At 33.5% G+C, this 14,817-nt stretch overlaps 1 pseudogene; it reads left to right on the forward strand.

Annotated features, from left to right (window-relative positions):
• The first annotated feature begins 243 nt into the window (after window positions 1-243).
• LOC118182067 (U2 spliceosomal RNA) lies at window positions 244-388 on the forward strand (annotated as a pseudogene).
• The last annotated feature ends 14,429 nt before the right edge of the window (window positions 389-14,817 follow it).

The raw sequence follows: 14,817 nt of genomic DNA on the forward strand, positions 1-14,817 counted from the left end.
TGGTGGGGGAAATCGTAATTTCCTGTGCGAAACTCCGAACAGTATGCATCGCTAAGTGAATGCGGAGCTCGCGGATAGCTATTTTATCTAAGGGCTTGCACCTTCTTTCAACAAACGTTCTAGCCGAACTCTCAGCGGCGCCCTATACAAATTCAAAGCACCATTTCTGCACCCATATTCCATTACAAAATATATTTTTCTGGACGCTTTTACCTGCATTTTCATATCTGTTAGATATTTCATATCGCTTTCTCGGCCTTTTGGCTAAGATCAAAGTGTAGTGATGGTGATTCAACAGGTGACAGGGTGATTCAAAATCATCTGCTAGACATTTTTGAATCACCCTGTAGAAGCTTCTCGCCTATTTAATTTTAGAACAGGATTATTTACAAAGCTATGTTGATGCAAAAAAACGTGAACAACCTTCACGCACATGTTTGTGCAACCTTACACTTTTTTGACACAAACTTCCAAAAATTTAGCATATTTCTTCTCTTTTCGTTTTCCTTTAAAAATAACTTCTAAATTCCTATCGTTTTTGAACGCGATGGATTCCTCAAATAGCGCTGTATGATCGTATTCTAGTGCCGCTAATTTTGTAATAACTGTTGTTTCTACATTCCAGGGAATTTCTGCAAACAACGGGTAATTCTTAATACTTCTTAAATCTAGAAATTCATTCTTAAATTCTTCCAATAAGGCAGCTAAATAATTCGAAATTATTGGGTCGTTTTTCTGAAAATATTTAAAAACTATCTTGTTTAGCTATTGTTTTAGTTGGATGATTATGCAGTATTTGCTTCTGTATTTCCTCGTAATAATTACTTAATTTTAATTCGGAAGCATTTGGAAAATTTTTATTTTCATCCTGCAAACTACGATTGAGATTATTAAGTTTTTCTGTGATATCGCACGGAAAAGATAACCACCCCCCCATAATTTTAATGTTCTCTGATATATACTTTATTCACTTTCTTGAAAAATAAAATAATTTTTTGACATAAAGAAAAAAAAAAAAAAAGGGAGGGGACGGAATCTTTTTTTTTTACTCATCGTACCGAGGTAAGCAAAGCAAACGAATGTCGCTATATTGCTTATTTAATCTATCACGTTTTTTTCAATTTTTTTTCTCCTTCAGTTCTCGTAAACGGATAAAATTTCTTATACTGACTTTTCTTAGGAAACGAGGTATGCACCGTTCGGACAAGTTACATCCGAACTACCCTTCGTACCGTGAATTTTTTCGTAAAATGTTACTAGGTTCGCCACGCGTATCTTTGACGCATAGGGCCAAACTAAACGAGAAAGAAAGTTTTTGAGTCAGTCGTATATTACATTACCTAGAGGAGAAAGCCCATGGAGGGAATGAAATACTGCTGTCTGGAGTGGGCTGGGAACAAAGGGACGTTTATTGTTCACAGACATATCTTGTGACCACTTACGTCACAATATATATTTAGAACAGGAGACAGTTCCATCTTTTGCAATTTTAATGAACTACTTTGAACGGACAACATAGGATTCAGTTAGGTATCATTATGCTGAAAATCAGCAATCCGTGCAAAACTTGTTACATCCGGTTTACTAATAGCAGTAACTCGTGACGATGTATCTGCCAGAATATTTTCTGGTCCAGGAACATATTGTATGTTCATACTGAAGTGGGTAGATAAGGCATATAATTCATATGCCTAATCTACCTGGGTGTTGCAGAATCTGATTTTTTTTCTAGACATGAATATTAGAGGGTAATGATCTGTATATATTTTAAAAACTTATCCCTCAAGATTACTTTGAAAAAGTCTTACGGCGCAGTATATAGCGAGGAATTCTTTGTCTCATGTGCTGTACGTAGTTTCACCTGGAGTCTTTCGGAAGAAAAAAGCTAGTGGCTGAATGCCAATATCGCGTTCCAAATGCAACACAGCTCCGAAACCACATCTGAGTTATCGACCACAAATGACAACTGCTGACCACGGGCATGGTAGAGAAAAGTGTCACTAAATTTCTTAGATACGTTTTACATTTTTCAAAGGCCGCAGTTGTATCCGCTGTCCAAGGAACGAGATGTTTATCACTCTTCTTAGGATAGTTTAAAAGAGAACGAAGCGGAGCTAGGGTAATAGTTGCCTTAGGCAAAACTCTTCGATAAATAGGCAGCATTGCCGAAAACTTCTTCAATTCAGGCATTGTTGCAGGTTTTCCAGGAAGAGGTCAGCATTGATGACTTTATATTTAGAATTCCAGAATATATTTAGAAGGATTCAGTTTTAACCAGTAGTTTTTCAATTTATCAAAAATCGAAGAAAGATGGCTCTCATGCTCGACTTCATTTGCTGAAGCCACAAGCATTATGTAAGAGTAAAGAAAATAAAAGTCTAAGCGATAAGGTACTTGATGAATAAATCTTTGGAATGTCTGGCCTGCCTTTCGCAAACTAAATGGGGTTTTAAGGAACTTAAATAATCCTAATGAGTAGTCACATCTGTTCCAGACACGTCCTCTGGGTTAACAGGGATTTGATGGTACGCCCTAGCCAAATCAAGTGTTGAAAAAATATTTTTACCAAAATAATCTATGGGCATTCCTGAATATGTGGTACGAGATACCGGTCAGTAATAGTCACAGTATTCAAGCGGCGAATAGTCACTGTAAAGGTGACAGTTCTTATTAGGCTTACAGACCATATGAAGATGAGTGGCCGACGCATTTTTTACCGAAACTTTTTTTTTTGGACGGTCGAATGATTTCCTGTGGCATGAGGTACTCAGATTCCTGTCGTGCCGCCTGATGTTAATCCCTCGACAAATGACGAGGTTTAAAAAACACGTAGGGGACCTTAAGTCTCAGTAAAATAGAAAATTGTTGAAGTTTGATTATTGTTGGTTACATAAGAAGGAATTGTGATTTCAGGATACTTAGCTAGTAATTTATCAAATTTAGACTCACCAAGAAGTACATATATGCCTAAATCTAACGAACTCTTTATGAAGAAGAAATATTTTTAAAATTTAGTCAGAATATGAAAAACTTTGAGCTAAAGTTGCTGAAACTTGTATTTTTGCCTAATCAAAAAATGACTTTCTATTCTTTTGCTGAATTTGTAGGCATAATTTAAATCGAATAATAGGTTAAAAATAAATTAAACGAAATATGATACTCCTCTCACTTTGTGAGGTTTAGTTTAATTAAAAAGTTATTAGCCCAAATGGGCTATTTGCCCAGAAGAGCTATTAATTTCATTTCCAAATTTTGAGTTGATTCACTATAAAGAACGAATCACTTTTTACAATGTTGCCACCAAGTATTAGAACCCTGTATTATAATTAAAGAAATTAAATAATGAAGAATCTGCATAAATGTATGTATGTTTCTCGCATTGTGATAAAACAACGGTATCTAGAGATATGAAATTTTGAATAATGGTACGTCTCCAGCCGAATATGGGCATCTGGAAGCCCAAATTTGGAATTTGTTTTATTATCTACTTCATATTTTATCATTTATGAGTTTTGATTAAGAATCTCAATGATTTCAAAGCGAGCAGTGGCAACACTATACAGAAAAAGAAATTTTTTATTTCCAGGGCACGAGACTGTGCATCGGAAATGCTCTTTTAAATATTTTGTGATATTGTTGTTGAATTTTGTGATATTGTTTTATGGTTTAAGTGCGAAGAACATGATATTTAGTAAATAAAAGGAACAGACAAAACGTTAAATACGCTTTTTTTTTTTTTTTTTTTGATTCGACCCCCCGGACCTACCGAATATGCGTCGAGTGGTCTTCCAGTTACACCACAAAGGCGTACAGAGAGGAGGAGAAAATACCTCATAAAGTAAAGAATTACTGAAAGTAAGAATTAGTAAAGAATTTTATTTATATAGTACGTGCCTTAAATTATCCTTTATGAGCATGGAGGTAGGAAGTAAGATGGAGTCGCCCTAAACAAGTTTCTCCCGTACCCTGCTCTGAAGCACCGGCGATCCCTACGTGGTGACAAAAACATTGGGTCATTTACCATTGAGTTCTATGGGATTTGACACGTTCGGATGTAAATATTTTGTAATTACGTCGTAAATATACATATAAATGTATATACTATTTTCTTTTTCTACAACACTTCAGAGTCCTAAGTATGTGAAAACAACATATTTTTAAACAACATTTCATTCTGAACGGAATGAAATGCTATACTTTTCACAGGACAGTTTTCTCAGAATGGTTTAATTTGAATGAAATACCTTCACAAGTTTTCGCTAATTACATTAGAAAAAAAAATTAAGGTAATTCGATTTTATTCGGTTAAGGTACAAAAATTAAGATCAAAGTTTATTGTATTATTAATATTAAAATTATGCATTATTTCTTTTCTATTTATAGAGCTTCTTCCTAAAATACTTTCTTAAATATGACATGATTTTTTGGCTTCTGAGGCATCTTTTAAATCGAAAAATGTAAGTCAATTTATAATAAATGCTCTATTCGGTTCATTTTAAATTAGAGAATTATTAGGAATTAGCGAAATAGGTATTAAATAGTACTTGAATTTCTCTGAACATTTTTGAAAGGGAATAAAATAATTTTTTTTAAGTATTATTTAAAACTTGTAACTGAGTTATTATAAAATGTAAGGGGAATAATTCTTTTAATTACACTTATCAGATTTTTTTTTACCCTTCATTTCAACAATACATATTCCAAAACTCTTTATTACGTTCTTAAGTGCGCATCTCATAGCATTTGCTTTACAATACCTTTTAACAGATTGCTTTCCAATACGAACAATTCTTACTTAAATAGTTTTATAACGTATTTGTCAACAGGATTTCAATTTATGTTTACAATTCAATATTAAGGTTATTATATATTTAGATAAGATTTATAATCATTATAAATTAGATACATTTAATAATTAGATTTCTTCACAGTACTTTCACAGTTGTTTATAAGTGAATAAATTCTTCATTTCAAATACATTCATAAATAATTTAACGAATATTTAAGTATTTTGTCAAAGGCAGATACATGCTTTTTGCAAGCACATGCATAAATACCCATACATATTTTCTATTTTTCATTTCCGGCATGTGCAAATCTTTAATTTCTGTGCATTCACTATATTTTTCGTGTAAAGTAATTTACACTAATTTAGCATACACCCGAAAGTTTTACATAAAAAATATATATGAATATAATTTGAATGAAAATTATAAGTATTATTTTTAATACCCACTCAAAGGTCAGTTTTTCTTCAAAATTTCTCCACGATGGCATCTCTCTCTTTAGGCAGATAGCCCTTGCATGCGTTACTCTATTTAATAAAAATTTAATCTGACCTATGTGCCTAATTACAAATATTTTAAAATACATAATTTTATATTTATAAAACGTGTAAGCCCAAAGTGATTATTTTTCAGATATATAAAATTAAAACGATGGGTTTAAAATGAGCAGCAGTAAAGCCTCTCCTCTAAAAAATTTTAAAAGGTACATGTTACAATAATATATGGATGTGAAAAAAAAATTTGTTTTATTTAAAACATTTTGACGTTTGGAAAATAAAATAAAAGTAGCGAATACTCTATCAAGGGTATCGAAAGACGTATACAATTTTAAATGTACCGTAAGGTATTTTTCATTCTTTAAGCATAACATTTTTCTTAAAATCTATATTTTTGTAGTGCAACAGCTTATAATTTTACAAAACAAATTCATAATCAAAATCGCTGTTGTTAGTTATCGAAAAATAAACAAGATGTGATTTTTGCGTAAATGTCACTAAACTATACAAATCACACTATGAATGTTTCTTTCATGCGAAAGTGTCCCTTTTTCGATTTCTATGGAACTGTCGTGTGTCGAAATACTATCAGAATCTTGTCAAGCGAGCTTCTGAATGTAAACAAGAACACCCCATCTGGTGACCCAAGCTTCAAAGCAGTGCTTCACTTTTAGCGCGGGTTGGCCCCTCCTCCCTTTCCCTACCTCCATGTCTATGAGGGATGTGTAGATGAGGTGGGGTGAAATTAGTAGATCTTTATATGGATGGTGGTAAGTCAACATCTGACTCTGCTTCTGAATCCTCGTGGATAAAAGGACACATTTGTGACAAAGAGGCGCCGGGTATGGGAGAGGTGGAAGGAATTGGCATGTTAAATGGGCCAGCAACATCGATTTCTGAAGTGTCTTTCCTAGGAAAGTAAGTGTCTGAACAGGTTTTCATTCTCTTCCATTGTAAATAAGACGATAGCACTATATGGCATCATGCACTATAGACTTCGGCAAAACTATCAGAATTTGGGTTTCGTTTTCCGAAAAAGTAATGCCTTCTTCGTACCTGAAAGATTTTTAATTAATTAATTTTTTACCGAAACTTTTAACTGAAAAAGGCTTTTCCTCTTCTCTCTGTTGCTGTTCGAGATGCGAAGCTACACTCCGTTTGTTTATTTTCATTTCAACGACTTATTGAGAATAGGTTTGTTCGTATTAGCAAAAATTCGTAAGGTCTTGAGCGTTTGTATTTATTACAGTGTTCATAACGGCGGCCTATTCAAGTGTAGAGGCACGTCCTACCAAATTTCCTTTGTGAATGATGCAGCGAAAGGATAAGGAATTTGTTAAATTATAAGTTTACCTCAATAACGAATTAAATCATTTTCAGATCTGGTCACTGAGGGACATTCTTCTGGGTACATATAAATTAATTTCTGTCTATCAATATAATTCTTTTCCAGAAATGTACTTGCAATATCGAAATAATCTTTACTTTTGATTTCATTCTTCATAGGAAGAAATTTCAAAATATCTTCATAAAATTAATTCTGTTTAGTATAGTGACTAATGCAAACAAACACTGCGGTGTTTCTGAAATATTGGTGCTAGAAAATTAAAGCCGCGCTAAAATATGTACAATTTTTTAAATCTTATGTTTTGTTATCAGAAATGTATTTTGCAATATTTCAATCCTTCTAACGAACCTGAGATTAGTATTAATATATTTTTAGCCTTTGCAGGTGCTTAATTTTTCGTTAAATTTATCAAACACTACATTAGAAGCACTAAAGAAGTGTTCTTTCACAAATGGTTTATTAGATTTCCTAAGCATATTGTTAATTCCATTTGACAGTTTTCTCACCACTGCATCTTCTGAAATTGCTACTAACATTATATTTTCCTGTTACTGCAAATATGTTTCGAAAAACTTAAAACTTTATCAAATATTCACGAGGAAAATTGTCAAAAAATTATTTGTATTTCTTAATATAACGGCGATCCATATTATATTTTTTTAATATCATACTTTCGCGGCAAAGCAGACAGTTTGTTGAATTATGTTTATTCTTTTATCAAACACTACATTAGAAGCACTAAAGAAGTGTTCTTTCACAAATGGTTTATTAGATTTCCTAAGCATATTGTTAATTCCATTTGACAGTTTTCTCACCACTGCATCTTCTGAAATTGCTACTAACATTATATTTTCCTGTTACTGCAAATATGTTTCGAAAAACTTAAAACTTTATCAAATATTCACGAGGAAAATTGTCAAAAAATTATTTGTATTTCTTAATATAACGGCGATCCATATTATATTTTTTTAATATCATACTTTCGCGGCAAAGCAGACAGTTTGTTGAATTATGTTTATTCTTACACAAAAATATATTTCTCTTTCACTTGTCTTGAAATAACCTGTTTTTGCCAGCTACTTTTGATTTACTTTTGAAGATCTTGTAAGTAAAAATTCTATGTAGTATGCTTGAAATTAAACTAATGGAAAATCAAAACTACCATGTAGTGATGTAACTGCAGAATTTACATCACATCGGGTATGCGCAATGCAAAATTAGTAAAAGCGCGCATAGTGACTTCACAATATTAAACCTTTGCAAGACATGTAAAACATGAATATTAACATGCTTTTTTTGTTTACATGTTTTTGTAACATGCTAATTTTTGTTTACAAGAACTATAAATAAATTTCGTTTTGGGCTCCGTACATCAGGCAGATTGAATGATTTGGTTTATCTGACTATGGCATAGCAAATGAGGCCTACCTGCCTATGGGGGTGGGCCGTCGTAGAGGACTTTCTAAGGAAAACTGACTCCTATTATAGAGTCTATGGGTATTCTTTGGTAGCATAAAACGTGGACTCTACGTCGAAGATGAACCAACGAATTCTCGCTATCTCTTTAAGAATAAAAACTTCAGAAGAAAGGTTTACTAAATAACCTTTTTATTTAAAGTTAGTTTAAACAGATGCACGTACTTCGTGCTCACAGATCACTACCACTTGTGGCTAAGTATATTAACAGAAAATAAGAATGTAACACATCACTAGTAAATTAAGATATCTAATAATTGGCTCCTTAGCTTAACTAATGCTAAATCGGCTGCACACAGCAAAGTCGAGCTGAGGAATATCAGTACAAACTGAAAGATGTCCAACACCGGCTAGAGAGCTAAATTCAAACTCACAGCATAAACTTGGAACTAAGCGCGCTAATACTCTTCTTGAACTCTTGACACGCAGCTTAAAATACTGCTTCTGAAACACGTTTAAATTTGAACACTACGTCATTACAAAATTAACATTCCGGCAGGAAACTGAAATCAGGAAGGACAGTCAAACTAAAGTCAAACTAAAAATAATTGGTTAGAATAAATAAAGCCTTACACTATATATACATTACACATGGAGAAAACCACAAAAACGCCCATGTAGCCAGTGCGTTCGCCGGGATTCGAACGCCCAACTGAACTGCCAGTGTTCAACGACTTTACCTTTCTGTCGCTGGTGAGCCTAGCAGATTGAATATGGATGCTTTATAGCAGGCCTGGGTAAGAGTTTCGGCAGAGAAGCCAAAAAAGCAAAAGTTTAATCTTCAATGAGGTCAAAATAAAAAGTTCTTACCTGGTGTTAGATGATTTTCTGAGCTTTTCAAGTAAGAAAATAACCATAATTTGCACATAACTTTTTATTAGCATAAATACAGTGTGGGACAATTTTACACACTTGACGATTGTTGCATCGCGGTATCTTAAATTTAAATTATTAAATATTAAGAATATAACATTTGCGAGTGGACTTTATACTTCATCTTTTATTCAGCGGTTTCAACTTTAGAACACAACATAACAAGAGGCAAAAGCCTGAAAGTTACAGTTAGCGTTTACAGAAAAGCGAGCTGCACAATACAACTGCGCAATGTGAAGTAAGATCTCACAGAGACAAACAGACGATCTGGTAGCCGAAACAACGATACACAACACACCTTAGCTATACCAGAACAGTAATACAAAAGCAAAAGGAGTTCTAGATCATAAATGGCATCTGTAATCTGGATTCTTGGATTCTGTAACATCCTCCGGGCCGAAAGTTCGGCTGAGAAGAAAAATTCCTCAAGAGCTGGTTGAGATTTTAGATAGCAGTTGAACAGAACTCCTAATAAAAGTTCCATTCGGGAGCCATGATGCCTGCACGGATATAGTCATCACATCCAGGATGCAGTTCTTTCGCAAAGCACATTTACTATAAAAGTCTAGGCTCGGTATCATCGCTTATCAAAACCATGCAAATTTCTCAAAGTTCTATGACCAGGTTGACTCATGGTGATGTAGGAGTTGACCTACGTTTAAGAAGATAGGATGACTTCTACATTTGAAATAATAGATTAAGTAAATCTTCACGGTATCTTTCCATTTTCAGAAGATAGTATTCAGAGGGGAAAAAATCTCTTTATTTTCTTGAAGAAGAATCCATAATCCTTGTCCGATTAAGATCTGCGGTTCTACTTGGTCTGTTAAAAGTTAATCAGTCCAAACCTTTAAAACGACGGTAAACAATTATCGCTATGTCTGAAGGAACCATTAAGTCAAAACGGTTTAAATAAATATTTTTATTTAACTAGAACTAAGAACTTAGAGAAGAACTAAGAATTTTCTTGGGCTAACAAAATCAGCCACAGCTCATGGTGATGTAACTAAAGGAACAGCCAAATTCAAATTAAACGTGGAATAGTAGTCAGAGACAACACAATTTAAATACACTTTGTGCTGAATCAGTAACTCTACTAGCATATCAAATTCAAGTGTAAACAGCGATAACGCAAAACCAAATAATTCAACTTGTCCGAGTTTGCAGGAACTAAACGTAGCGTGCTGCATAGGTCAGAAACACGCTCTTTCTTACAATCCCAAAACCTGAGCTTAAATACTAGCTAATATTAATATCGTTTACATTCTGGTGAGGAAACGGAAAGGAGAAGTTATAGTAAAAGCTGAAATTATAAAAAAATGGTTAATTTAAATAATAACCTCATAAAGAATTGGCCAGGTTAACGGTTCAAGCTCATTTGGATTACTGAAAACATAAGCCTGGAGTTGATAATTGCAGTTGTCTCGAACACTATAACCTCCAATTCTTGAAATAAAACTTATATTCTTTCTAGAATTCTTCTCATAAACATTTTTCTTACAGACCTCACTTAAGCGTTCCCAAAAACTACACCACCAGGGAATTCTTTTCAAAATAAATTTCCATTTGGTAGACAAATTTTGCACTTCTTTGGTTTTAATGATTTTCTGTATTTAAACAGCCACTCCTTCTGTTGTGCGGATTCTTCTCATTGTAAATAAATCTCTGAATCTAAGCTTTGATTCGTAATGATTTGTTAAATTTTCTGAATCAAATCACATCAAAAGAAGTTTTAAAAGCTGTATATCAAAGGAGATTTTGATGCAATTCCCAATTGGTTCAATGCCAAAAAAGTGTGGTCGATTCTTCCGTTTCAGATTCAGATTCAAACAAATGAGAAATTTCAGTTCCTGCCAGTAGTCTTCATCTTTGTTTATCCGGTATGGTCCAGCCACCATAGATTTTTATCCTTCAGAGCAACCAAGTTGACACCTTTAAATATCCAATCCGCAGAGTTCCCCCCCCCGGAGCACTGATTCCTCTAAACTGAATCAAAAATAATTCTTATTTCTTCAAATCTTTTTTTTTTTTTTTTTTTTTTTTTCGAACGCTTTAGTTGCCTCTAATCCAGTGAGGTATAGTCATGGAATCGTACAAAAAATAAAATGTAGTATCTTACGGAAATTTCAAGTTGTTTTTAATGAACTGAAATAATTGAACTCCTATAAAAGCTGCAAAATTCTCCAATCTAGACAATGCAACTTTGCAACTTCATGCTTTGGCTTAGTCTCTCTTAGTTAATTATAATTTAGTTTTTATTTCTTATTTTGAGTTTAAGCCCAAGTGGAGGCTTTGTTGTAAGCCCGAGAAAGGAGCCAACTGTTGATCTAACTTTGAGTGAAATGAATAGCTGTTAACCCTTCTTGAGCGTACGTTCTTTAGTTATTTGAACTCAGCGATAAGTCGCTTAACAGTTCACTAGGTTCTTCAACGCTCATTTAGTAGAATAAGAATGAGAAACCCTACAGCCTAAACAGCTCGGTCTAATAAACTCTTTTAATGTACTCGGAATAAATACTATTATGATCACGACATGACATAAGTTGAACGCTAGAATGATATCGATGGAAAAGAACGTAAAATTCTAATCTACCTCCTAAATTTGATGATTTATTAATAATAAGCAACATTCATGAGACGACTCTACCTAATAAATATCGTTGTAGAAAACATTTTCAGAATAGCTCGAAATTTGATTGATTTTTTTAGACATCTTTCTCTTCTGATTATGATTTCTAAGAATCAAAATGTATTATTTAATTCTTTTGATTCGTGGGCTCACACGCCCTTAGTTGTAAATTGTATCTTTATTCAAATACTTACCTAAAGCTATAAAGCATTTTCTCACTCCTTTCTGCATGTTTTTGTGGTGTAACGGTAGCACACTCCAGAGGTCCAGGTTCGAGTCCCGGCGAGAGCACTGCTGATTTTTCATGTCTCTGCTTCATAAATCCCTAATGACTCTACAGTGCCACGCATTCGTATTTGAATCGCTTTGTATAAAAATGAGGTCAGTACTACGAAATCCACTCGTTGGAATTTATTTCATTGATCATTAAGAACTGACACGAATAATGCGTTAGTTATAATTAGGGGACCCAATCGCCAAATCCTGGTGGTGGAGAATTATCATCCAACACCTTTTTTTTTTTGGTTCGGACGCCACTTTAGAGTCATTAGGTTCTTTCGAAGCAGGAGACATGAAAAATGTGCAATGCCCTCCCCGGGACTCGAACCTCGGACTTCTCGAATACGCGCCAAGCGTGCTGACAATTACACTACGAAGGCATGCTAAGAAGGCGGGAGAAATACCTTTCATAACTTTTTAGATATTGTTGTTGTAATACTTTTGTTTAAGGTAGGTACTTCGGAGTTATATTGATTTTAATATGAACGCGGAACCACTTTTACTACTAGGTTCTTAGATTGGAAGGTTTAATGAGTTTACGTTTCCTAAGGATCTTTCACATTTTTACGAAACTGTCTCTGTAACCCACATTTATAGAAACCGTTGTTATTCATAGTATATAACCATAATAAGTCTTCGATTAGCCCAGGAAAACGGAATATGTCGCTACCTATTAAAAATACCTAGGTACCTCGCGTCTAAATTTTTGCGTGAAAAATTAATCCCAATAAGAAAGAAAAATAATCGTTTGAATTTGCGTCTATCAGGTAATATAACCGTGTGTCTGTTTCATAGTTTCTATAGTTTTCTGTCTTTCTATTGTTTCTACCTTCTGTAAGTTAACAACATTAGTATATTGAAATTAAATATTGTTTTAATACGAGTCAAGTTCTTTTAAATTATTACCTACGTTTGGGGCGGCAAAAGAGTGTTCTTCCACTCTCGACATCATCGTTACAAAATCATATATTACTTAAGTCTAAATTATAGTTCTTATTAATAATACGTTTCTGTTAAGTAATTGAAGAAAGTAGTTATATTTTGTAGGCAGGACAATTTTCTTTCATTTTCACCGAAACGCACATTCAGTGAACTTGAAATGCAACTTTAAAGTAATAGGAAAAGACGCGTAAGGTTCCATAGCGAATCTAACTTGAATCTCAAAATGATAAACAACGATGATGAAATATTAATCAGCAACAACATTTAACTACGTAACATAGTTCATAATATATTATTCAGATAGTTAATACATAAAGCCACTTAAGAAATTAAGAATATTTGTTACACATATCTTATTAAACATCGAATTGTTTCGTTTGTAAGAAATTCATGATTTTTATATATTGCTTACAACAAATAAGTTTTGTATGAGTTAATAAAACTTCATAATTTTGCAGCAAACTGAACTTTTTTTATTAACTTTAATTATACGTATATTATTAATTTAATTATACGTTATTATTTTTAACTTTAATTATACGTATTTGTGTCTTTTTGTTGTTGTTGTTTTTAATGAGCGACGGCTGTTTGTTGCTATAATGAAAGTAGACAAGAGTATAGCTTCACTACTCCAGTATAGTCACTTACGCTGCTTAAAAAGATGATTTTGTCAGAATAAAAACATCTCCGGAAGAAAAACTGACTTCAGTTAGAAGTGTAATCCAGCTTACTCAGTCGGTTATTCTCATTTTAAAGGAGGGGGATAGGAAAAAAAAGCAAACCGACCGGGAGCAAGATGTGATTTATTACTACGCTCTGTAGATGGCCTAGATACATCCGTTACTTAGGAAGAGACAAGTGAAGACGACAGTTTAAAACCTTCGGGCTGAAAGCTGAAATGATGGAGCCGGTTCTGCTTCAAGGAAATATAAATATTTCAGTTACTTTTCTTATGAACGACCACATTACTCTCATTTCCTTCATTCTTTGAAATGCTGTCCATCAAAAACAGTGAGAAAATTCTAAAATATATTTTTTTATTTTTTAAGTCAGAGTTTGATTTATTATTCTTACATTTCGTAAGTACTGCACATGAAATTTTTGTTTTAATGTCTCTAGCTAATGCATTTCTGAAGATTTAAAAGTATTTAGAGAAATGTCGTGATGGAAAGTTAACTAAATTCGACAGTTATATTGAGGAAGCTAATAACTGCCGACTCAGTTTAGTTTCAACTAAAGATTATATATTTTCTGCGTATACTCCTAGGCACACTAATGTCAAAAATTATCTTCCTATGGAAGAAAATAATGCTAATTCTTGAAGTAACCAATCAATTCGCATATATATACATACATATATATGTAATAAGATGACATGGTGAAAGCAAGTTGCAACGAATTTGGCGATGGTGAGGCTTAACTGAGTAGTTAGAAAGATGACACTCGAAGAGAGACATAACGGTAAATTCCATACGTAATTGTATTCCTTCATCACTATGAGTTCGCTATGCACCCCCACAATTTACCATCATCACTATGGGTGCGCTATGCACCCTCCCCCCCAATTTTATATAGATTACATTTCTTAACAGTGGACGAAAATTGGAAAAGTAAACTCTGCGTGGCTAACGGCAAGACCACACGGCGAAAAGAAGCAGAAGAGAAGAGAGGTGGAGTTGCGACGCAATTATCTTTTATACCATTTCAGATCACATGACAGATTAATGTTCAGACGTTGGGTTGAGATTTCATCGATAAGTGCGCATCAGACCTGCAGGGAGATTAGTTAGAAAAATTATTGCTCTGTTATTTATAGAATGAATGCAAGAATTTTATAGAATGAATGCAAGAGTTAAAGGGCTATTATTAATTTATTATTTGAAAGATATATATTTCATATTTCACATATAAATATATTGAATGAGCAAACTTGTCGTTGTGACTTATCTCACTTGTTTGACTGTAACATCAGAACAAGCCCATGAA

Source organism: Stegodyphus dumicola, chromosome X2, assembly GCF_044657685.1.
Source record: "Stegodyphus dumicola isolate Sdum_Otavi_A_Nest chromosome X2, ASM4465768v1".
In the NCBI taxonomy this organism is placed as follows: Eukaryota; Metazoa; Arthropoda; class Arachnida; order Araneae; family Eresidae; genus Stegodyphus; species Stegodyphus dumicola.